This window comes from Peromyscus californicus, unplaced genomic scaffold, assembly GCF_007827085.1.
Source record: "Peromyscus californicus insignis strain IS unplaced genomic scaffold, ASM782708v3 Scaffold_3__1_contigs__length_106647218, whole genome shotgun sequence".
In the NCBI taxonomy this organism is placed as follows: Eukaryota; Metazoa; Chordata; class Mammalia; order Rodentia; family Cricetidae; genus Peromyscus; species Peromyscus californicus.
The window spans coordinates 83009661-83033200 of NW_026294551.1; the positions used below are offsets into that span (position 1 = coordinate 83009661).

Below are 23540 nucleotides of genomic sequence, written 5' to 3' on the forward strand. Positions count from 1 at the left end.
TAATTCACAAATGATTTACAAACCATTTTCAAGCTTTATCCATGCCACAGTGTCTCAAAACCAGAGTTGAGCTTTCAAATTGTTATTGAACATGTGTCATATGTCCAGGTGGCACTAAGTTCCTATGAATGGCCAACAGAGAATAAGTTTACCCCAACAAAAGACTGATGGCTTCTTAATCAAATTGGCACCAGAAAACCCTTCTCACAATCTCATCTCACATTAATTTTCTAGCAGTTATTCCTCATGTATTCCCAAAAAGTTTTTTTAATTAGCTTGCTAAATTTTACTCCCCCCAACTAATTTATTCTTAAAGTTACCATGTTTTTAATAAGCAAATTTTCTTCCTTAATGTATTCTTGTCCCTTTTTATCAATTTCACATATTCTTGGTCTCTGTTTATGGGATGAACTTACTATGTGCACTGCACAATTAATATTTTATAGTATGCTTGTTTATTCTCCACACTGCCTGCGAGTATCTCATATTGTCATATCTCAGGAAGACAAAAAATACTGATGACAGAAAATAAGTTTTAAACTCACTCACACCCATAGTCTCATGACACTAGCAGAGCGTATTGTGATGATTCAGAAATATTTACTGAAGGTTCTCTAATCTCAGACTTAGATGGGCCAAGTAGCAAGCAGACAAGTATAGCTTAACATCAGGGTAACTAACTTTCAAAACTGCAAAGATTCTTCATGGGAATGAAGTCTTGAGTGCTTAGGAAAGGCAGGAATCCCAGACATTGTTCAACTTGATCTCTTTACTACGGGAGAAAAAAATGACTAAAAACCATCACTAATTCTGGTTTATCCACTGAAATTACTGTTACAATTCTATTAGGACTTAATTTTAAATGAATAAATGTTAAATGCCACCAATTATTTCATTTTCAATTCACTATAGCAGTACAGGAATTAATTCCTATTCTGTGAGTTACCTCTGTCAATTATGAATCTCACTGTTCTAGGTTTTTTTTTTTTTTTTCTGTTCCTGTAATAAAACACCGAACAAAAGCAACTTGGGAGAAGAAAAGATTTATTTGGCAATATACTTCCAGGTGACAGTTTATCACTGAGGGATGCCAGGTTAGGAAATCAAGGCTGGAACCTGAAGGTAGGAACTGAAGCAAAGACCATAGTAGACTCCTACTTAATGGTTTGTTTTCTCTAGGTGGCTCATCCAACTTTCCTTATACATCCCAGGCCCAACTGTCTGCAAATGGCAACACTAATGGTGGACTGAGCCACTGTACATCAACTGAGAATTAGGAAAACACCTTACAGACATGTCCACATCCAATCTGATGAAAGAAATTCTTGAAATGATGTTCCCTCTTCACATGTGATTCTGGATTTATTTCAAGTCGTGACACTCACCTTTACTAAAAATTAATCTATTATTTTGTGAATATGATTTCATTTACCTTACAATTGGTTAAATATGCCAATTTCCTAGCCAAAATCAAATAATTGCATGTGCTTAGAATTTTCAAACAGAGATGCAAAATTCTTAGTTAAAACAATTTAGATGAAAATGTCACATGGGAGTCTTTATAAAATATCTCTTTTATCTAGAATGCTTTCTAAGTTTTAAAAGTGATACTAGATTGTTTTGAAGGACCTATAGAGAACTAAACAAATACAAATGTTTTCTAATGCGAACATGGAGTCAGTTCTTGGCTGCGAGTTACCTAGGAAGCAGAGTAACAGAGAGATTCCTACTCTGTTTTCAACTACAGAGTCTCCAGGTTTTGGGTACTCTGTTCCTCATTATAACTGCTTGTTATAAAACAACAGGAGACACTAAAGGTGTCTGTGGTGTTATGAAAAAGGTTGGGAATGTAAAGCCGGAACTATGACTGGGACCTCCATCTTGTCAATGTTTTATCATCAATAATTGACCTGTAACCAAAGAATAGAAACAAAGAGTTCATTCCACACCTTTATCTGGTAAGCATGACTATCAAAAGGATAAAACATTGAAATAGTTTGCAAGGGTGTAGAGAAGATGGAAGCTGTGTCCAGTGTGGACTGTAAATTGGTGTTTTTGCTGAGGAAAACCATATGGGTAGATATTGTTCAGTCATGTAACTCAACAATCCCATCATAGGTACTTCCTTAAAGAACTGAAATCAACTTTCAGAAAGTTGTCTGCATTCCATGTTGATTGCATCACCATTCATAATAGCTAACAAGTTGTCCATCAGTGGATGAATGCATGCTGGAAGTGATAGGAATTCAGTAAGGAATACTTTGCAGCTACTCAAAGGAAAAAATTATGTCATTTTTTAATGACATGAGTGGACATGTTGGGAATTTGGTTAAGTGAAATAAGCCAAGCAGGGAAAGACAAAGGCCACGTGACTTTGATCATATGTGGGATATGCAGTTGCTCTAGCATCCATGCTCAGAATAGTTGTTACCAGAGACTAGAGTGGAGAGGGCAGAGAGTGAAGATGAGGTTGATTCATGGGTATAAAACTACCTTTCAACGGTAGGAATGATTCAGTTGTTCTATTTCATAATTGAGTGACACTTATTAGTGATAATTGTGTATTTTCAAGTGAAAAGATTCTAAATGTTCTCAGCCCAAACATGTGATCAATGATTTCTTTCACATATATGTTAACTATCTGTGTTTAATCATCATACTGTGCACGTGTATCAAAACACTAATCTGTAACACATAAATATTGTTATGCATGAGTCAAAGATACAAATACAGCTACAATAAATGAGTAAAAATTAAGGTGAAAATGTTTAAAAGAAAAATTAAAAACTAAGGCATAAGTAACCTCCAGATAATGTGTTAGAACTATTTAAGAAGAAAGATTTATTTTAAATAGCTCACATTTCCTCTATTTGTTTTGGTAATTATTTGTTTAGAAATGTTTTTCAAGATCAGTAAAAAAGTGTTGAAATGATTTTTCTCTATATCAAAAGAGCATACTTGAATGAATTTCATGGTAATAGGCATATATTTCTTTTAATAAATGATACCTTTACTATGAAATATGCTGTATGGTAACTGACTATATTTATTTTAAATGAAATTCTTTGATGCAATATTGCTTTGATTTATTAGGTAGTTTTCTGATTTAGTGGAAAGCAGTTTTGAATCAGATGGGAGGGTTGATTTACTAAAGACGGCATTTGATTTGATGGATGATGTATCTTATTCAGTATTCAATAAGTAATGATTCAAGAGTCGATGTGTGATTTCATAAGTCAACTACTAGATTTGATTTTGATCTATTTCTCAGTAAGAGATACATTTATTTTAATAGTTGATGCATCTATTTTAATGTACAGTGTGTCAAATTTATGATTCCATGTTCGTTTTCTGCACTTGTGATTTATGAATTTCACTATTAATATATATGTTTCAATTAAGTATTATGTGGAACATTCATTACAATCTACCATAGAGCTGAAGCATCCAAAACATATCTGAACATTTTTACACATAGCATTTGCCATTAGTAAGGTGATAAAATAAATCTCAGTTCAGGGAAATAAAAATATATCTTTGACAGAAAAAACAAGTGGTATATATGTATGTATGTCTCTTTGAAATTGAAGTTAAGGGATATTACATATTTGCATTGGTGTATAATTTTCTACTTTCCCTGCTTCCACTAGGGAGTGTCTGCTCATGTTTTTGCTCAGTTTCCATCCCAAATAAAGGATATTGTTGACAGTTTTCTTTTAATGTACGTTAGCTCAATGACTGCTTTCATTAGGATTTGCTTCCAACTTTTCTTTTTTATCTCTGTGATTTTATGGACTTATACATGAATCTCCATGAACTCAAGACAATTATTGTACTTGGTATCTTTAGTAGTTTTTACTCACTAGATCTGATCAGAAAGCTACACATAGTTACAACATAAGTTAAAACAGAAAATATGATGAAGGCTCAAAAGAAATACAATGCCTGCGAACTGTTAACTTAGATTTTCCATCTGAAAACCTAGCAGCAAAAAAGAAAAGCATGAAGCCTACCTTAGATCACATGTTTTCGTGTGATGTTCTCTGTTCTTTGGCTAGTGGCCTTTGTCGTTTCTTTCTCTAGCTGCATGTGTATGTGGTGTGTGTGCCTGTGGTGTTGGGGCTTGTGTTTGTACAGGGAGGGACCATGTACGCAGGTGGAGGACAGGGATGATGTCATGTGTTCTCCTATGTTCTCTCACTCTGTCTTATTCACTTGAGGGAAAGTCTCTCACTGAACCTAGAACTAGGTTCACAGTCAGTAACTGCCAGCAACTTGGCAACCTCATCTCTGCCCTGTACTACTGCAAGAGCACTTGGGTTACAGGTTTATATAGGCCTGCCTTGCTAGCTTTTTTTTTTCTTTGTTTGGTTGTTTCTGGTGCTGGGAATATGAACTCGGACCCCCATGCTCAGAGCCACAGCAAGCTCTCTTACCTACTGAGTCATTGCCCTAGTCCTCATTAATTTCTTAATGAAAGAGGAAAACAATATGTCATGTGACAAGTGAATGATACTGTTTTCTCTGTGCTCACCTATCTTGTTCACATCTGGGCTCTAGCTTCATAATTCAGTCCTTTTGAGAAGCTGTTTAATGTGTTGGAAGTCACAGTTTTGTTTCTGCACATAGATAAAAGTTACTGTGGCTTTATGATTAATACTTGAAAGACACCTAGATAGTGTTTGGAGCATCATAAGGACTACATAAGTCTGTTGAGTGAAGATTACACAAGTATGATCAGGGTTTACATAAAGCCAGAATGGAGATGATTAAAATGTCAGTCAGTTACTGTGTTAGGCATTGACACAGTTGGACTCTGATTGGCAAACTTGACCCTCTCACTACGAATGCCTCTGAAGAAGACAACGGCCTGAATATAACTCTGGTAATTCATTCCACAGATTAAAAACAAACAAACAAAACATCTTCATTATCATCAACAACAACAAAACACAATAGTTTAAACAATAAATGAACACTTTATTGTGAGCTGGACATTTGTATATTTTTGTACACATTTCTAAAATGAAAAGTTGTGTAAATCCACTATCCAATAATAGGATCCATTTCAAAAGGTTTCCTGATATCAAACTAGACAATAATGTAAAAGGATATTTTAGCTTATATGTAATTTTCTCATATTTTGTTTCATAATCAAATGCTCCAATTTTTAAAAGCATCTATTACTTTATTGCATTAGCATTGAGTATTAAATTTAAAACTGAGTATCATGTAAAATGATATAGTTAATAAAATATTTCTTTGAATTTGCTTAGCTAGACATTATTTTTTATTACAACATGTACAATTAACCTACCTAGACTAAGAAAAAATATCTTTATAGTGCAACCTGGGAATGGTGGTTTACATCTATGATTTCTACATTCCAGAAGTTAATATGGAAGGTCTATGAGTTTGAGATTACCCTGCTTCATATAGAAAGAAGTAAAAACATGTCTAGGTAACAATTCATAATCCAATTATAAAACTACCTTACTGCAGGGTGTCATTTGAAGTTATTCTGGCCAATTAGCTTTGTAAGTAGAAATCTGTCTGAACATACTAGGAGAACCAGGCTTCTTTTCTTCCTTACCTCTCCAGATCCCCCACCCCCAATAACAAACAACATAACTTTAGTAGCCCTCTGGGGAACACATTTTTTTCTGGAAATATCATCCCCAATGGTCAGTATTTGGAGGTGATACTGGTGGTGACCAGAGCTCTGTACTTTCTTCTTCTTTTTATGAATAAAGCATGAACATGTATACAACCCACAGTTAAATACATAGTATCTCTATGACATCTCTATTGCACAGAAACAGCTGGTAGCTAGGATAAAAGCTCCTTGGAGGGGAAACTAGGAAGAAAGAATTGAGAAATAATGCCCTGTGGGGATGAAAAAAATGTTGCTTTAAACATTCAGTGGTTGATTTTATATACCGAATTGTGGCACACAGCCTGGATGAGACATAGGAATATCAAGAGGATTGCTGATGGTAGAGACGAAACAGCTTCTCTTTTGATTACAGTATTCCAGTTCTGTTGGGAGGTGAGTTGAACTCTAATGGAAATTCTATAGGGAAATGCTATGGCATGCTTTCTTATAGAATCTCAAGGAACTCAGGTCCAGAGCAAAGGGGATGAGCTGTGGAAGGCTCAGGGGTGATAAAGGGAACACCGTCAACATGTTCAGGGCTTCAGCCCTGTATCCCCATGAAATCTAATTAGTGCAGAACCCAGAAAAATTAGGTATATCTCTTACAAACAATCCACCACATTTTTCTCAAAAATAAGAATCTTTCCAAAAAAATCTAATATAATGTATTATATTCCCATGGGATTAAACACATTATCTTTTTAAAAGGAGGAAAATAATACATATTCCTCTCTAGTAGGTAGAATTGAAGCATTAGCAGCTGTACATCGAAGTCTGAAGTTAGCCAGGTAACCTGCTAGGCACTTTTGAACACACTCGCATACCTGCTTTAAACTGAAGAGGTAGCAATCCTGGATAGATGGAAGAAAGCACGGGTGTCCAATGGATGAAGAAAAAGTTGCATGGTTATTCCTCAGAGACAATGCAAAAAGTATTACTGCGATAGGAGTAAGATGGTAATAAATGGTCTTAAAGATTCCAGTTAATTTATGTTTTCTCAGTTCTACATTAAGAAACTGCAGTTCTTAGTTATGTTCACATGTGAGATAATGTCCTTGTCTGTAGTCATTCAGTGAGGAAGCAGAGAGACCATTTGAACTCGAGGCTTCTCAGCTCCTAGCAATATGCACTGCATTTAGAACCATTATATTACCCTTTCTCACTGCCTTTCTAGGGTGCCATTCTTCCTGAAGCATTAAAACCAGGAATAGAACAGCAATAGCATTAAACACCACCCTCATCTTACTGCACCACGTCACCTCATTGATTTCTTTCAACAGCTCCACACAATAATCTCTGAGAGACGTGTTATTATTATCTCTATATTGTTTGGTAGTGAAGGGACTTATTAAGTAAAAGTTAATATCTCCCAGCAGAACATGGTGGAATTAGCATTCTGGGTGCAGAGTGTCATTGGAGGGTTAGATGTTGGAGCAGACAGTGTAGAGAGAGGCAAAGTGAAACCTTAGATTACTTCAAAGTGTACTTAGTTATTTCAATACCTTGAGAGGCACTGTGAGGCCCACTCTGCAATGTTACTACTAAAAAAAATTCAGCTGTACATATCTACAGCCCTTTCTTTCTGGACCTGTTATTATTATTATTATTATTATTATTATTATTATTATTATCATTATTATTATTATTTTGCTTCATTGAGTTTCTCGACATTCACACCAGAATACTCACTGGGCTCTGTCATTTAATTTCATCCTATAGGCATGATAGAACCATGAATTGTAGAAAACAAAACCAGCATCTACCTCACTAAGTTAGAGATGGAAAGATGGTATTTCATTTACTTCTGTTTTTGCAGTACACTGCCAATGTACATGACATGGGAAAACGCTGTGTATGTGACCTGTCATTTCCGTCAACATTGCTTTAAATAGGCCCTAGCTCTTATCCACTAACAACTGCCCAAGCTCCAATAAGTTCCAAGGAAGCCATCCACCAAACTTACCAATACTTAACTTTTATCCACCTATAGAAGATTTCCCTAAGTCCCCTTCTACACGAGTGGCCTTTCCAAGGCTTAGTGTCTAACTTTTCATTACTCTGAGATCTTACCACAGTATCATAGCATGTAATCTAATAAAATTCTTGACATAGTTCTGATTCTTTTAATGTGCATTGGTTTACATGCATATCACAATGATGGGGCATTGCTTAGGCAAAGACCATGTTATATGAGTTCATAAATAAAAAAATTAAAGAAAAATTCTCTGAAAAAAAAATGCATTACAGATAAATGTCTCCCTGGTAATCTCTCAACATATCCTCAATAATTTACCTGAGGAAAATAGAAAGGCTGTGAATGAAAATTCAAAAAAGGGTATTTAGTAAAAGAGCTACGCATTCAATACAGAAGAGTTAAAACCCATTAAATCTGGGAAAGCTGAAAGTCATATTAAATTCTTTATAGTCTGGCTATGGTTTGACATCTTTTCTGCTCTTCCTTTTTAATACCATGACAAGTCCTCAAGTTTCCAAAGTAGTATTAAAATGTACCCGTGAAATGTGGCCACAAATGTGGACTAGATACTGAAGTAATTTCCAACTGTCAGATAGTACATGGATCATTAACCATTTTCAGGAAGAAAGTGTCCCCAAATGGATTTTGACATAAGTAAAGTCGAGAACATGATTCATGAGCATGTTCCAAAGGTTCTTTCTGGTTATTTAAAGGACTTCGCGATTGAATAGATTTTACCAGTTCATCTTTCCAAGCAAAGTCGTATTTTTTAAAGGGCAGGAACAGTAAAGAGGATAGAGAAGGAATCGCCAGTGTCACATTGTGGTAAATTATTAAGATATGTGACATTTTATGGCTTATAATTTTAAAGAAAATGATTATGAGGAGAATTGTGTTTCTTTAAAATTCATATGTTGGAACTTTAAGCCCCTTTGCTACACAATGTGACCGTATCTGGAGATAGGTTTTAAAGAAAGAGGCAATAAAATTAAAATGAGACTGCTAGAATGGGCTCTAATCCAATCCAACTGGTGTCCTTATAAGAGCAGGAAATTAGAATGCACACAGGAAGGACCCCAAGCAGTGAAGAAAGAAGCCCTGCACTAGCTGGGAAGAGATGGTTTAGAGGAAATCAAGGCTGCTGACACCTTATCCCTAGACTAACCACCTTTAAAATTTGAGAGAAAAAACTGTCAATTGACCACACAGTGTGTAGAATAATCCAGAAAATTCTCTCATAGTAAGAACAGTTGGAATTTTCTAAACACAGTTATCTAAAAACTAAATTATTATTTTATGTAACATCTTTAAAGAATTATTTGCTTCCTACAGTTAAAACACAAACACTTAGCCAGGCAGTGGTGGCGCACACCTTTAATCCCAGCACTCGGGAGGCAGAGCCAAGCGGATCTCTGTCAGTTCGAGGCCAGACTGGTCTACAGAGCGAGGCACCAAAACTACATAGAGAAACCCTGTCTTGAAAAAACAAACAACAACAACAACAACAAAACCCACAAACACTTGTATTTTTCATCAATGTTCAAATACTTACCTTGAAATTGACATAAGCTGTGTGATTGAAATAATTATCTAACCATGTTCACAGCCTCACCAAAAAAGGAAAGACTGAAATGAAAAGAAACACAGAAATTGAATATTGTATATATGCAGACATGTACTTTTAGATCTTCAAGAGTAAAAATACTCACTTTCATGTCTTAAAAGAACCTTGCAATTAGAATTGAAGAAATAAATTCAACATTAAAAGTAAGTTTCTTTCTGGGGTTGGAGAGATGATTTAGCAGTTAAGGGCACTTGCTTCTCTTCTCTTCCAGAGGACAAAACTTTGGTTCCAGCATCTTTATGGCTGCTCACAGCCATCTGCAACTCCAGTTTTAGGTGATCTGATGCTGTCTCTGGTCTCTGTGACCACCAGACACACACACATGTGGTGCACATGCATATAGTCAGACAAAACACTCACACACGTGAAATATATAGATCCTTTTTCTTTCTTCTTCTTTTTTTTTTTTTTTTTTGGTTTTTCGAGACAGGGTTTCTCTGTGTAGCTTTGTGCCTTTCCTGGAACTCACTTGATAGACCAGGCTGACCTCAAACTCACAGATATCCACCTGCCTCTGCCTCCCGAGTGCTGGGATTAAAGGCATGCGCCACCACCACCCGGCTTTTTTTTTTTTTTTTTAGATCCTTTTTCAAAAACTTCATTTCTTTACTGGGACATAAAATTAAATATAATAAATATAATTAATATTGTTTTATTATATGTTTGAATATATTTTATCTATGTTTCTAGTTTATATATTTTTTTTCAATGTGTTTGGTCACTTTGAGGACATATATACAATTAAGATAACTGTAAACAACATCTGATGCACACCACACACATGGCATGGTTAACCGAGTGGTGCTATTCACGTGTTCATTTTATGTGGGAGGTAGTTCAGGTACTCAGAATTGCTTATAATCTGATATTTGAGCATACATAATTGTATTTCAGGGCTCAATATTATATCTTATTTGCTTTATCAACCCAAACAAATTGAACAATTCAAACTTAGCTCTTCATATTGCAAAACCCAGAAACTGCATGTTGCAAAATCCAGATCTGGCCACCCTAGAAGAATGAAATGGCTATCTAAAAAATATTTTCAACAAATCAAATATAGCAGAAATGACGTATATGTGAAACTATTTCTATGTTACATCTCTAGTTCAGTCTTGTCCATTTCCAGTGAATAATTTTATATTCTTTGGCTCAAAAGCAAAATTTAAGGCTGGGGAGATTCTTAGTCAGTAAAGTGCTGGCATTGCAAAAAGCTGGGTGTGGTCATACGTGCCTAGATCCAAATGCTAGAGGAGGAAACCTAAGGATCCTGGAGCCTTTCTTCCAGGTAGGCTAGCTGAATCTTCAAGCTAAGCTTCACATGCAGTGAGAGAGTCTGTCTCAGAACTATAAGGTAAAGGGTAATAAAGAAACACAGTGTTATGTTTCTCATATGCACATGGAGGTACAATACTCACACAAAGAAAAAAAAAGGAAAGAAAAGAAAAATAAAACATAACAAAATCCCACAAATTTCCACTCTCCTGTTCACTTATTTCTGATCCCAATGTTGCTCAAGTTATTTATATTTCATGTTAATTTAGATGTCCTCTTTTTGAACTTGCAATTCTGAACTCCTTGTGCTGACTGCCTTCTCTGAGTCTCACTGTTATCCTTTCCTCTCACACAGATGTTTCCCTCCCATACCTCTGGTTTTCAGTCAGCACCCATCACCTTTCACTTCCATCCCTTGGTGGCACTCGAAGTTTAGTTTAAATGCTGATAATCTTCTTTGCCAGCTTCATTCAGGGACCATGTTTCAAACGACTCCAGTGGAATCCATGCCTGCAGAGATTTTCAGTTCTGAAATATACATTCCAGTTTGCTTAATGAATGAAAAATACTGCTCTAAATGCAATATCCTGGAATTTGAAAATATGATTTAATAGAGGACATTCTGGAATAATATGGCTACATTACTGAGCACTCCTTCAACAGCATATAATGATTTTTCACATTTTATGCATCACTTAAAAATAGTATATTCTTAGTTCAAAGAATATTTATATTATCTTTTTATTTCTTTTGGCCTTTGGAGGTCAGAAAATGGCTCAATACAAAATTCCTCAATATCCTTTATAAAATATATTTTTATTATTTTGAAACAGATGTCTTCTTAATGAAATACAGTTGTTTTCTTAAGTGTTATTGCCATTACCAGAAGCATGGCATATTTAAATGCTCCTTAGCAGTGATTTGTCCTGTGTCCATCTGCTTTCTGACATAAAATACATTTTAGTGTCACAAACCTGCTGTTCTCAGTTGCAAAGGAAATGCCACTCTTCCATACAAGGTACCAGAAAGAAGTTCCAGCATAGATACACTCACCCACTTGCTCTATTCTCTTTAATTTATTGAAGTTATTATTTTTCAGGAAAGACTACTATGTCTCGGTTATAAAGAGTCATTAGATTTTTGAGCTATGTCACTGAGTATTTTTTTAATCTTAATACAGATTACCTTCTGATGAGGACAGAGAGATAATAAAAATAGGCCTGAGGGGCAGAGGATATAGCTACTCAAGCATGGGCTTCTGACTTCAGAACTCCAGCACCCGTAGAAAAAGCTGGGTGTAAAGGCATGTGCCTATGGCTCTAGTGTTGCAGAGGCAGAACCAGGAGAATTCCTCAGGCTTCCTGAAGGTTCAATAAAAGACTTTCACTCAAAAAGCAATAAGATGGAGAGCAAAAGAGATAGACACTTGACCCCGATCTCTGCCTTCACATGCACATACACATATGTGAATGAGCACCCCCAGACACATGTGCATACACACAGGAACATGAACACACATATGCCACACACACACACACACACACACACACACACACACACACACACACACTAATGTGCAAATCACAAAATTATAAAAAACGTACTACAAGTTGGTAGCATGCCATGATAATAGATAACAGGTACAAAAAGATTTGAATGAGTCACATGTATAAGGTCATAACAAACTAACTTCACAGAAGTGCAAGAAGGGTTGAGGCAGTGAGAAACTAAATCATCTGCAAAGTAACTAAACTGTTTAAGGCAGAACCTACTAAAGTGAATTACATTTGACTTAAGAAAATGAAGAGGATAATGGGGATGTAGCTCAGTGGTAGGACATTTACTTAGCATGTGCAAAGGCCTTGGATCATATACTCAATAGAATAAACAAACAAACAAACAAACAAAAGCTACATGGATGACACAAAGAGTAGCAAGTATAACGTCTAGCAGTGGAAAGAAGCTATATATTTGAGAATGACCAAGAAGACCCCTATACCTATAGTGGACTGAGCAGGAGGTCCATAGGTAGTGGAGAGGTCCACTCATTCCTCAGCATCCTCAGTAGGTGGGTGCCACGACCTCCCTTGTATGCCAAAACCTTCAGATGCTTATTTCTCTCATGAAAAGTAGCAAAATGTTTGCATAAGTCCTGTGCATACACTCTGATTCATTTTTAGAGTATCTAAGCAGCTAATATGATACAAATGGTATATACAGTTATTATAATTTATTGTTTAGGTATAATGGTAAAATGAAAGTCTCTGAAAATTTAGTATAAGTAAAATCAAAGATACTTTTTAATCCTCACTTCCATGAATCACCTGCAGATATGAAAGGCTAAGTGAAGTACTTTGTGGGATATGGCTGCTGAAAATTGTTTAGGACATTGTTTACGACAATGTCCTAAAATGCAAAATATCCTTGCTACGATTCCTAAGACACTGTATACACACCACTATACATATTCTTCTATGTACAGAATAAAGGGTCACAGGATTTGTAAAAGATCATAGACTAAATTCTTAAACGTGCAGAAGTCATATGGTCTCAGTGACAAGCACTCCACTGTGGTGTAATCATGAAGCAGCCACAGACAATAGCATATACAGTTTATAAATAATAATAGGTGGCTGTGTCTAACAAACTGTATCTAGCCCTTGAAGCAGACTTCATTGATCCTGTGGGACTTGATTTGCTAAAACCTGTTGTAAACCTTTAAAAATGAGCTTCCTCGTCTTCCCTGTCCTTCCTTTTGCAATTTATTCTTCTGTCCTCAAAATAAAATGATACCCTTGCTTGATGGTGTATGCATTTAATGACATCACTTGAAAGGCAGAGGCAGTTGTTCTCTGTAAGTTCAAGGCCACCCAAATTTACAAAATGAGACCCTGTATCAAAAACAAACAAGTGAAAAAGCAACAAAATGTAATATATATATATATATAATATATTATATATATGAATATATATTCACTCTGTTCATTTGTTTTAAGTCACAGCATATCAACACATGTTCATTAAAGCAATGTACATGTACTATATGTTACAATTCCCTTTCATAACTGTATCATACCTCATGTGTAGATATGCTATAATTTTGCCAAACAGTCTCTAATGTATGGACACTTGATTTGTCTTCAATATTTGTCTTTTTCAAATAACCAAATAGTTTGCATATGGGAATACACACAGGCTGGAAAGATGGCTCAGCCATTAAAGGCTACTCTCACAACCAGAAAGATACAAGAATACACACACACACACACACACACACACACACACACACACACGTATATATTTAAAGGGTCCAGATTCTCTCTCTCTCTCTCACACACACACACATACACACACACACACACACACAGAGAGAGAGAGAGAGAGAGAGAGAGAGAGAGAGAGAGAGAGAGCAGAAAGTTATGGATTTATAAATAAATAGGATCAGAAAATAGTAAATATTTTATTTATATTTTGTTAATAAGTTTATATTCCTAGATATTTATATATAGTAATAGGTTCATAAATTTAAGGCTCCTAACATAATATTGTTGTACCAAAGGAAATATGTATCATATAGTGAATCTGACCAATATTACGAAGTTTCTTTCCACATTTGCTATATAATATTGTAATACCAATGTCAAATATGCACACACGCTGATTTTTCTACAGCCTTGCCAACAGACTGTGCTGTCAAGCTTTTGAACTTTTGCCAACATGATGTATGAGGAACAGTATATCAATGTAGTTTTAATTTTCATTTATCTTCTTATGAATAAAATTGAACTTCTTTTTATCTGTTGAGGGCTATTAGCTGTTTGGCTTCTGTGAAGTGTCTGTTCTTTTGTTCATATTTTTGATTGGGTTACAGAGTGCATTTTCAAATTAAACCCAAGGAGGTTTCTTAACATTGGATGTGATGTGTGAGAAATAGAAATTTCAAGTATAGCTCTAGGGTCCTTGTAGTCAGTAACTGAAAAAGATAAAGTTGACTTTTTGTGGGATGGGGAAAGGTATATCGAACAGTTTTGATTCATCACCCAATGTTCAAGATTTCATTTTGGGTAAAATTGAGGTAATGCATTTATTAGAATTTCACATGAGAAAATAGAAGGATTTGGACAGGAGCCTCACGGGAGGTAAGAGAGTGCTATAAAGTGCAGAATCAGTGGAGTAGATGCATCAATGAATGTGTTGGGACCCAGGAGGCCATAGAGTGCATGGACCAAGGACTAAGTCCTAGGAGATTGACACTGACATCTGGAAAGAATAGGAACCAGTGGCACAGAGAAAAGTAGGAGGCATCAGGCATGAAGGCAGGTAAAGATCAAAGTGACGGAGCAATTAATGAACAAGACAGACAGTAGCTCCAGAAAGATGAGTATATTCTGGAGTATACTTGAATGTAAGCAAAATATTTCATAGTTAAGCTTAATGTGGTATTTTTTTCTTCTCTCTCTTTCAATGAAAGTCTAGTATTTGCTCTATAGATGCATTTCACAAATGCATTGAAAGAGTAATCTCTTATCCTTCAAGAAAACTATAGTTAGCATTGGTAAGAACATTGAAAAGTACAAATACAAAGAATCACCTCTTCAAACACCTGTAAAGTCTTCAGTGGGAGACACTTAAAATTAGCTAGCAAATAAATAGCCTAGATAATCAGTATAATTTTGATGAGGTAATTAAGTAAAAGAGATTACTTCAGCATTAATTTTTTTTTGCTTCTGTAGGGGTAGTACTAATTTTGAAAATCAAGAGAAGTATTGTAAATCAACAAAGAAACAAACACGTAGTTTTCAATAGCTGTTGTGGTCACCATGAAGGTGCTCATCCTAGAATTTTTAAATTATTGTAAATCCAAAACTATGTTGAGTGGCTAAAGACCTGGTTCAATAGTTAAAGACACTTGTTGCTCTTACTGAGGACCTGAGTTCTGTTTTCAGCATCTACATGGCTGCTAGCATCTGTCTGCATCCCCAGTTCCAGAGAACCCAGAGCCCTTTTCTGGCTGCTACATACACTGGATGCACTTGCATACATTCAAGCAAAACACACATACATATGAAATTAAAATAAATCTTAAAAGATAAAGGTGGCTAAGTCCTAAAAAACTTATAAGAGAGTAAGGTGCCTGTGTCTTCTTGCCAGTCAATACTTTGCTGCATGCTCAAAGTTAGGCATGGAACTTGCTGTTGGGTATCTGATGACCTTTGCCTACTGGAAAGTCAATTCTCTCTTTGCATTTCCCAAAGCCACAATTCAGTCCCTTCTGGCTCTACTCTTAGTTTTAATACCTGGCCCATTGTGACAGCTAAGGTTTATTTGTGCAATAGAGATGTCTGTAGACTTCCAGACAACATGTACCCTCACTAGCACTTGCTTCTGTCCCAGGATTTTCTTAACAGAATTGTTCATTTGTCTTACAAACAAAGGCATGTAAGTGTCCCAAAGACAATGATCATTCCTGCTTCTTTGTTGCTGAATGTCATGTTCCTTTTGTAGCTAAAACGTGCTTAACAAATATTTGTTGAAAAAGTAAGAGTTGGTATTGTGTGTAATTAAATGCACACATTTCTGCATGCCGTTCACACATGGTATGGGTGAGATGTTTCATCTTCGGTCATTTAGTAAATTCAACACTCATTTTTCTAAATAAAATGTTTAAAAACCTCACATATTAACAATAACAATCTTGTAGCAAGTGGGGTATCCTTGTATGTATATGATAAACAGAAAGTGACAGTTTTATAAACAAAAAGTTGTCAAGAAATATGAATAAATATTACATGCACAGTTTGTTAATAAACATCTTTGCTGTATAAATCTTCCTTTTGAAAGTAAATTAAAGTTATTTCACATTTCAAAATGACTATTAGTGAAAGGACAAAACCATGAACTTAAAAATTAGACCAACAGTTTTATTAAAGCATTGTTCTATCTTGTAAATAATATGGCAATGGTATCAACATCCGAATCCTGAAACTGAACCACCCAGTAGGATACAACACTTTTTTTTCTGGAAACCTCACAAACTCTGAAAACTTTTAAGTATGACTGTAAATAGGCTGATATTCCAGTGTGAGCTACAGAAGATAAAGGCAGAAGAATATATGAAAACAGGATATATACTATAATGAAATGCCAGGGACACCACAACAAGAGGTATGAATATTGAGTGGACAGGAGTAAGTACAAGTTACATAATGTAGGGTTGGGTCAGTACACAGTGCTGCACAGCTATACACAGTCCACCCATAATGATCCCTGTACTCCCCTACTACTCTGTTTCTCCATCCCAAAATTCTTAATACTGCCTGAGCAGCCAAGCCCTGTACTTTCATTTTTGTATTATTATGCTGTTTGAAAATAGATAGCTATGGTAAATATCACTGAAAGTCAACACAAGGAAAACACTATTTGGTGTTGTGAGTTTTTATCAGAGAAAAGGTTCATAGAGAAGTAAGATGTCTTTGTCATATTGGAATCCCAGTGTCATGGTGTGACTCAGTTCCTCAGGTTCATCTGTCACCTGTCCCCTCAGCTGCTAACCCTGGACTTGGAAAATGATCCCGAATATGTGAAGCTGCAATTTTTAACATCTGCATCTACCTCTCCATATGCATTTTAATTACTGAGTTCTGATTTACACAGACTGATCAATGCCGCGATGATAATATCTTGAAAAACTCAGAATTCACTTCATCAAGAGCTAGTTATGCAAATGAAATCAAGTGACTCAGGAAGAGAAAAAGAGAAGAGACTTTAACAAGGCCTTAGTCTCCTGCCTTGATTACATGCTGGAGCTTTCTAAGGTTGTCTGCTACTGAAGCAGCATTTTGACATCTTGGTTTTCCTAGGCAATGTCTTTTATGTTACCAAACAAGCCTCATTAGTAACATTAGTAGTCAGAAATACAATTGTAGGAATATGCACGATCAGCTAAATTCTGCTATTAAGTATCTGATACAAATTTTGAACAGTAAACAGAAATAGGTGCTATTCATACAGAGAAAGGAAAAGCTATTGCTCACTTAAGCAAAATCCACAGGCTAGTAACAGCTAATTTTTAAATTTAAATCATTTCAGGGAGTTTGCAATAACTTTAAGTAAGTTTTTTGAGTGCTATTCTGGCAACACATACTCTAGTAGATAAATGGGAGGGGGAAAAAACTGACTAATGACTTGCTATGAAATGGGAAAAATACATTGTGTCTAGATAACTGATCTTTGCTTTATTTCCTGTTTCTACCTGACTTTGTTTAGGTAGAGTTTTCCTGTCCCTATTTCCTGCTCCCAAATAACCTGTAGAAGCTTTCCAAATAACAGACTCAGAGACTTAATATTAATTACAAATGATCAGCTGATAGCTCAGGCTTGTTACTAGCTAACTCTTCCATTTAAAATAACCCATATTTCATATCTATGCTTTACCTTGGGGCTCATGGCTTGTTACCTCATTTTCTTCGTGTCCTGCTTCCCCTGTGCTGACTGCCATCTCCCCTGACTCCTACCTTCTTCTTCCTATCATTCTCCTATTTGGGTTGTGATGCCTAAAATTCCTGCCTGGCTACCAGCCAATCAGCATTTTACTAAACCAATTCAAATGACAAGTCTTTACAGTGTACAAGAGGACTACTCCACAGCTGCGTCACCTTGTGTTTACCTTGCTTTTTTTGTGTGTGTGTGTTTTTTTTCCTTTTATTGAAAATATATTTTTTTCATGTAATTCATCCTGATTACAGTTACCCCTCCGTCTAGTACTTCTCTCCCCATACAGATCCATCCCCTTTCTGTATCTCATTGCAAAGCAAAAAGGAAGCTAAGGGCTGAAAATAAAATACAATATAATAGGACTAAAAAACAAAATAATACATAAGAATGAAACAAAACAGAAGCAAAAGAGCCCAAGAAAAGGTACAAAAGCCAGACATAGATACAGAGGCCCACTTGTTTGTTCATACACTCAGGAATCCCATAAAAACACTAAAATGGAAGCCATAATCTATACACGAAGGACCTGCAGGTTAAATAGACAGAAAAAAAGCATAAATAAAATGAAATAAGAATTAAAATTAATGTAAATTTAAGCAAACAAACAAACAAAATTCCTGATGCTAGCATTTCTGGCATCCTCTAGCTACTTCTGGGGTCCCACAGCTGTGCATGCGCCATCAGCATTCAGGCAAAATGCTTAGTCACCCTAGGGTCTCATGGCCATACAGTTTACATAATCCATGCACATGCACATCATGGCTATGCGTGCTTGGCGTGGCTACCTACGCCCCTATATGTATGCACTGCGCTCCCTTTAAAAGCAGACTCTGCCCACGCCTTGGTCTCTCTCTCTGCCACCTCCCTTCCAGAGGCTGCCTCCAGGAACCCCCTCTCTCTTCACACCCCAAAATAAACTCTTAAAGTGGGTTTTGTTTTACTTTATGGTCTGTTTTCGCTGCCAGTAAATACAGCACCTGATACAAACAACATTAGGAGACAAAGAGCCTACACTGATAACCTTGAGTTCGTTTTCTGCTGGCCAGCTACTGCAGGGCATGCAGCCTACCCTTAAGTATAGCTTCTTTCCCCAGTTAGACTCCCATGGAGGAAACTAAATTTTCGTTTGCGAGTGGCTACTAATCAGAGATAGCTTCTGGCTTAGTGATCAGAGCATGTGTCAACTTCTTTCTGCTCAAGGACCCTATCTGGTGTAGATGCATATAGGCCTTGTGCATGCTGTCTCTTTGAACTCAGTCTCTGTGAGTTCCTATGCGCATTGACCCTGTTGATTTAGAGGATCTTGTTTCTTTGGTGTCCTTCATCCCCTCTGCTTTGAGAGGCATGCATCATAGCTTTTTCAGGTTACTCTCCGTGGCTCCTAGGGCACTGTGTGTCATTTAGTTCTTGAGAAACCAAGGCACTCCCTCAGGCAGTGAAGTGTTCAGGCTATTTTGTGTCTCTCGGTAGTCAGGGAAGCATGGAAACTTGACAGGACAATTGGTCTTAGACATTAATCTTGTGTACCCTGTAAAGTTTGCAAACATCATTGTATCCTAGCAACTACAAACCGTATTGATCCTGGTAATTGCCATTATATTCTATTTCTGATTAAGGTATGAAAGGTCTGATTGCTCTCAGTAAAAACTGGCCCATACTACCCAAATCTGGTTTAATTTCTTGCCGGCCATATCAGGTAACTTTGGCCCAGAAGTAAGTTCAGGCACTTACACCATCTGGCTCTTATACTCTTTCTTCCTCCTCTTCTGCTGGGTTTCCTGAGCCCTGGTGGGAGGGATCTGATGGAGACATCCTGTTCATGGTTGAATGTTACAAGGTTTTCTCTCTCTCTCTCTCTCTCTCTCTCTCTCTCTCTCTCTCTCTCTCTCTCTCTCTCTCTCTCTCTCTCTCTTTCTCTTTCTCTGCATATTGTCTGGCTATGAGTTTCAGCATTTTTCCCACATGCTGCAGGAGGAAAACTTCTCTGATGATGGCTGACCAAGGCCCTATTCGTTGTGTATTCAGAATGTCATTAGGAATCACTTTCCTTCTAAGTTCTTTTAGTAGAACAGGACTATTCGGTTTTCCCCTAGGTCCCTGGGCTACCTCGTCTCAGGATTTTAGTCACCCGAGCAGAGGCAGGTATGGGTTCCATCTCATGGAGTAAGACTTGAGTCAAATCAGATAGTGGAGCTACTCCCACAGCTTCGTGCCAGCATTGCACTTGCATATCTTGCTAGCAGGACACCTTTATAGATCAAAGAGTTTGTGGCTGGGTTGGTTTTTAGATCTTTCCTTTGGTAGTGTGCAGAGAACTGTGGTGGTATTGTGTTCCCCAAAATATTGTGCACTCTAATAAACTTATCTGGGGTCAGAGAAGAGAACAGCCACAATATTAAACATATAGGTTAGGCAGTGAGTGGTAGCACATGCCTTTAATCCTATCACTTGGGAGGCAGACATCCATCTGGATCTCTGTGAGTTTAAAGCCACACTAGAAACAGCCAGGCATGGTGACTCACGCCTTTAATCCCAGGAAGTGAGCCTTTAATCCCAGGAAGTGATGGCAGAAAGCAGAAAGGTATATAAGGCGTGAGGACCAGGAACTAGAGCCTGGTTAAGCTTTTAGGCTTTTGAGCAACATTTCAGCTGAGATCCATTCTGGATGAGGATACAGAGGCTTCCAGTCTGAGGAACAGGATCAGCTGAGGAACTGGCAAGGTTAGGTGGCTGTGGCTTGTCCTGCTTCTCTGATCTTCCAGCATTCACCCCAATACCTGGCATCAGGTTTGATTTTATTAATAAAAACTTTTAAGATTTGTGCTACAGAGAACCTTTCTGTAGCAAAGAAGTTAGCATGTGGAGTTGAAGGATCTAGTAGGCACCAGTTTGATTTCACCATGTTCAATCATTCTGCGTAGACAAACCTATAGTTTTGGCAAAAGCGTGGGTTGTCTGGGGATTCCCATGGCACCGCTTTGGTGAACAACTCAACCAGATGCAGCACATTCTCAGTACTGGAAGCTTCATTGGATGACAAGACATATCCAGTCTGTCTTCCCCATTATTTGGAAATACTGAGAGAGAGAGTGCTAAAATTAAGGGCCATTTGAGAGGTAGTATGAAAATCTAATACAGTAGTAGCTTCCTAAAGTATATACATATGTGAAGGAGATCTAAATGAAATCACCAAATAATACGAATCCCCAAACAACCTAGACTCATGAGAACAACCAATCAAGGAAAATGACTATGATCTATGCACATAGGAACTCACAGAGACTGAGGTACCATTCACAGGGCCTGCATGAGTCTGTACCAGATGGGTCCTAGAGCAGAAAGGAGAAGTTAACACATGCTGCCATCCCTACGTGAGAAGCTATCTCCAACTGATAACCACTTGCAAATGAAAATTTAGTTTCCTCCAAGGGAGTCTCACTGGGGAAAGAAGCTATACTTAGGGGTAGGCTGCATGCCCTGCAGTAGTTGGCCAACAGAAAATGAACTCAAGATTATCAGTGTAGGTCCTTTGTCTCCTAAGGTTGTGTCAGGAATTTTGTTTGTCTATTTGTTTGTTTAAGTTTATATTAATTTTAATTTAATTTTATTTATGTTCTTGCTGTCTATTTAAGCTACAGATCCTTTGTGTATAGACAGATGATGGCTTCCAGTTTAGTGTTTTTATGGGATTTCTGGGTATAGAATAATAAATGGGTCTCTGTGTTTATGTCTGTTTCCTGTGCCTGTTCTTGGGCTCTTTTCCTTCTCTTTGTTGTGTTTCATTCTGCTGTATTGTTACTGTGGTTTTTATCTTATTACATTATATTTTATTATATATTTTATATAATATTATATATAATAAAATATATGTATCTTGGAAGTCTGTTTGTTTTCTGATGAGAGACAGAGAGGGGGCAGACATGGATGGGAAAGGAGCTGAGAAAGAACTTGGAGGAGGAGAGGGAGGGAAACAATAATCGGGACTTATTATGTGAGGCGGGGGAGGGAGAAACCATTTTCAGTAAAAAGAAGGAAAATCGCACTGAATGTGGTAGTAGTGCAAGTTCATACACCAATTCAGAAAGTTGTTCAAGAGAAAATGGGCTGTGGAAGGCTTGAGGAGAGGCCTCATTTCCCCACCTACCAATTTACCTTTGGACTCAGAAAGTGAAGGTGAGGACAATGGCTCCCCAGAGAGTTAGAAATGCAAACCACCTTGTTCTGTCATCTAGAGAATGAGATAATCACTTAGCATGTAGATTATTCAAAGCCTTTTGGCCATTACTTTGGCTGAGGGACCACCTGTACGAGGGTGGGCTCACCTTAAGTCATGCTAGAGACAGACTGAGTAATCCACTCTTTAATGTACTGGATTTGTCTTCCCCAGAATCCCTGCCCTTATACAGAACCCTCTGGGCCACAGCCATGTAAAGGTCCTAAGTCTGCCTGCTTCCTAAAGTCAGAAAAGTGTGTGACTGCTTACCTTCTTACTACCTCTTTCTAAGCTTACTCTCCTTAATACTTCTTGCTCTGCCTCTCGCTCCCCTCTCCCCAACATTTTGCTCTTCCCCTCTCTTTCTCTAGATCCCACTTTTCTACCCCCATGCTAGCCTAACATGGCATAGACTTTCCCTTCTCACCTCCATTTTTCTCTGGGCATCTGCTGAGGTTTTTACAGCTCGATTGTCCCTTGGCTTTTCTTTTTCTTTTTTCTTTTTTTTTCATTTTTATTTATTTATTTTTCATTTTTTTTTATTTTACAATACAATTCAGTTCTACATACCAGCCACGGATTCCCTTGTTCTCCCCGCTCCCGCCCCCCTCCCCTTCCCCCCAGCCCCCCCTGAGGACTGAGATCAACCTGGTAGACTCAGTCCAGGCAGGTCCAGTCCCCTCCTCCCAGGCCGAGCCAAGCGACCCTGCATAAGCCCCAGGTTTCAAACAGCCAACTCATGCAATGGGCACAGGACCCGGTCCCACTGCCTGGAAGCCTCCCAAACAGATCAAGCCAATCAACTGTCTCACCCATTCAGAGGGCCTGATCCAGTTGGGGGCCCCTCAGCCCTTGGTTCATAGTTCATGTGTTTCCATTCGTTTGGCTATTTGTCCCTGTGCTTTATCCAACCTTGGTCTCAACAATTCTCGCTCATATAAACCCTCCTCTTTCTCACTAATTGGACTCCCGGAGCTCCACCCGGGATCTCTGCATCCAGATCCCTCAGTCATTGGATGGGGTTTCTAGCTTGGCTTTTCTTTTAAACTAAGCTAAAAAAATAAAAAGTCCTTTAGCTTCCATTTGAGTTTGTTCTCTTGATTGGGAAGCATAAGTTCTAAGCCAAATAAACCCCCTTCACCCCTAAAAGTGTTTAGTCAATGCTTTATCACAACAACAGAGAGGCAAAGTATAAATAAGTAAGTAAATAAATCATAGACATCTATTAATGGCTGTGGTTTTTTTTTTCAATTTTCTTTATGCTCAAAGTTGTTTCTAAAAAATAATTATTTCATAAGAAGTC

General features: G+C 37.3%; 1 long non-coding RNA gene across 1 annotated transcript in view; it reads left to right on the forward strand.

Moving 5' to 3' along the window:
• Nucleotides 1-23540, forward strand: part of LOC128122809 (uncharacterized) — a 176838-nt gene that overhangs the window by 90355 nt on the left and 62943 nt on the right. The gene's annotated exons all lie outside the window — the stretch shown is intronic.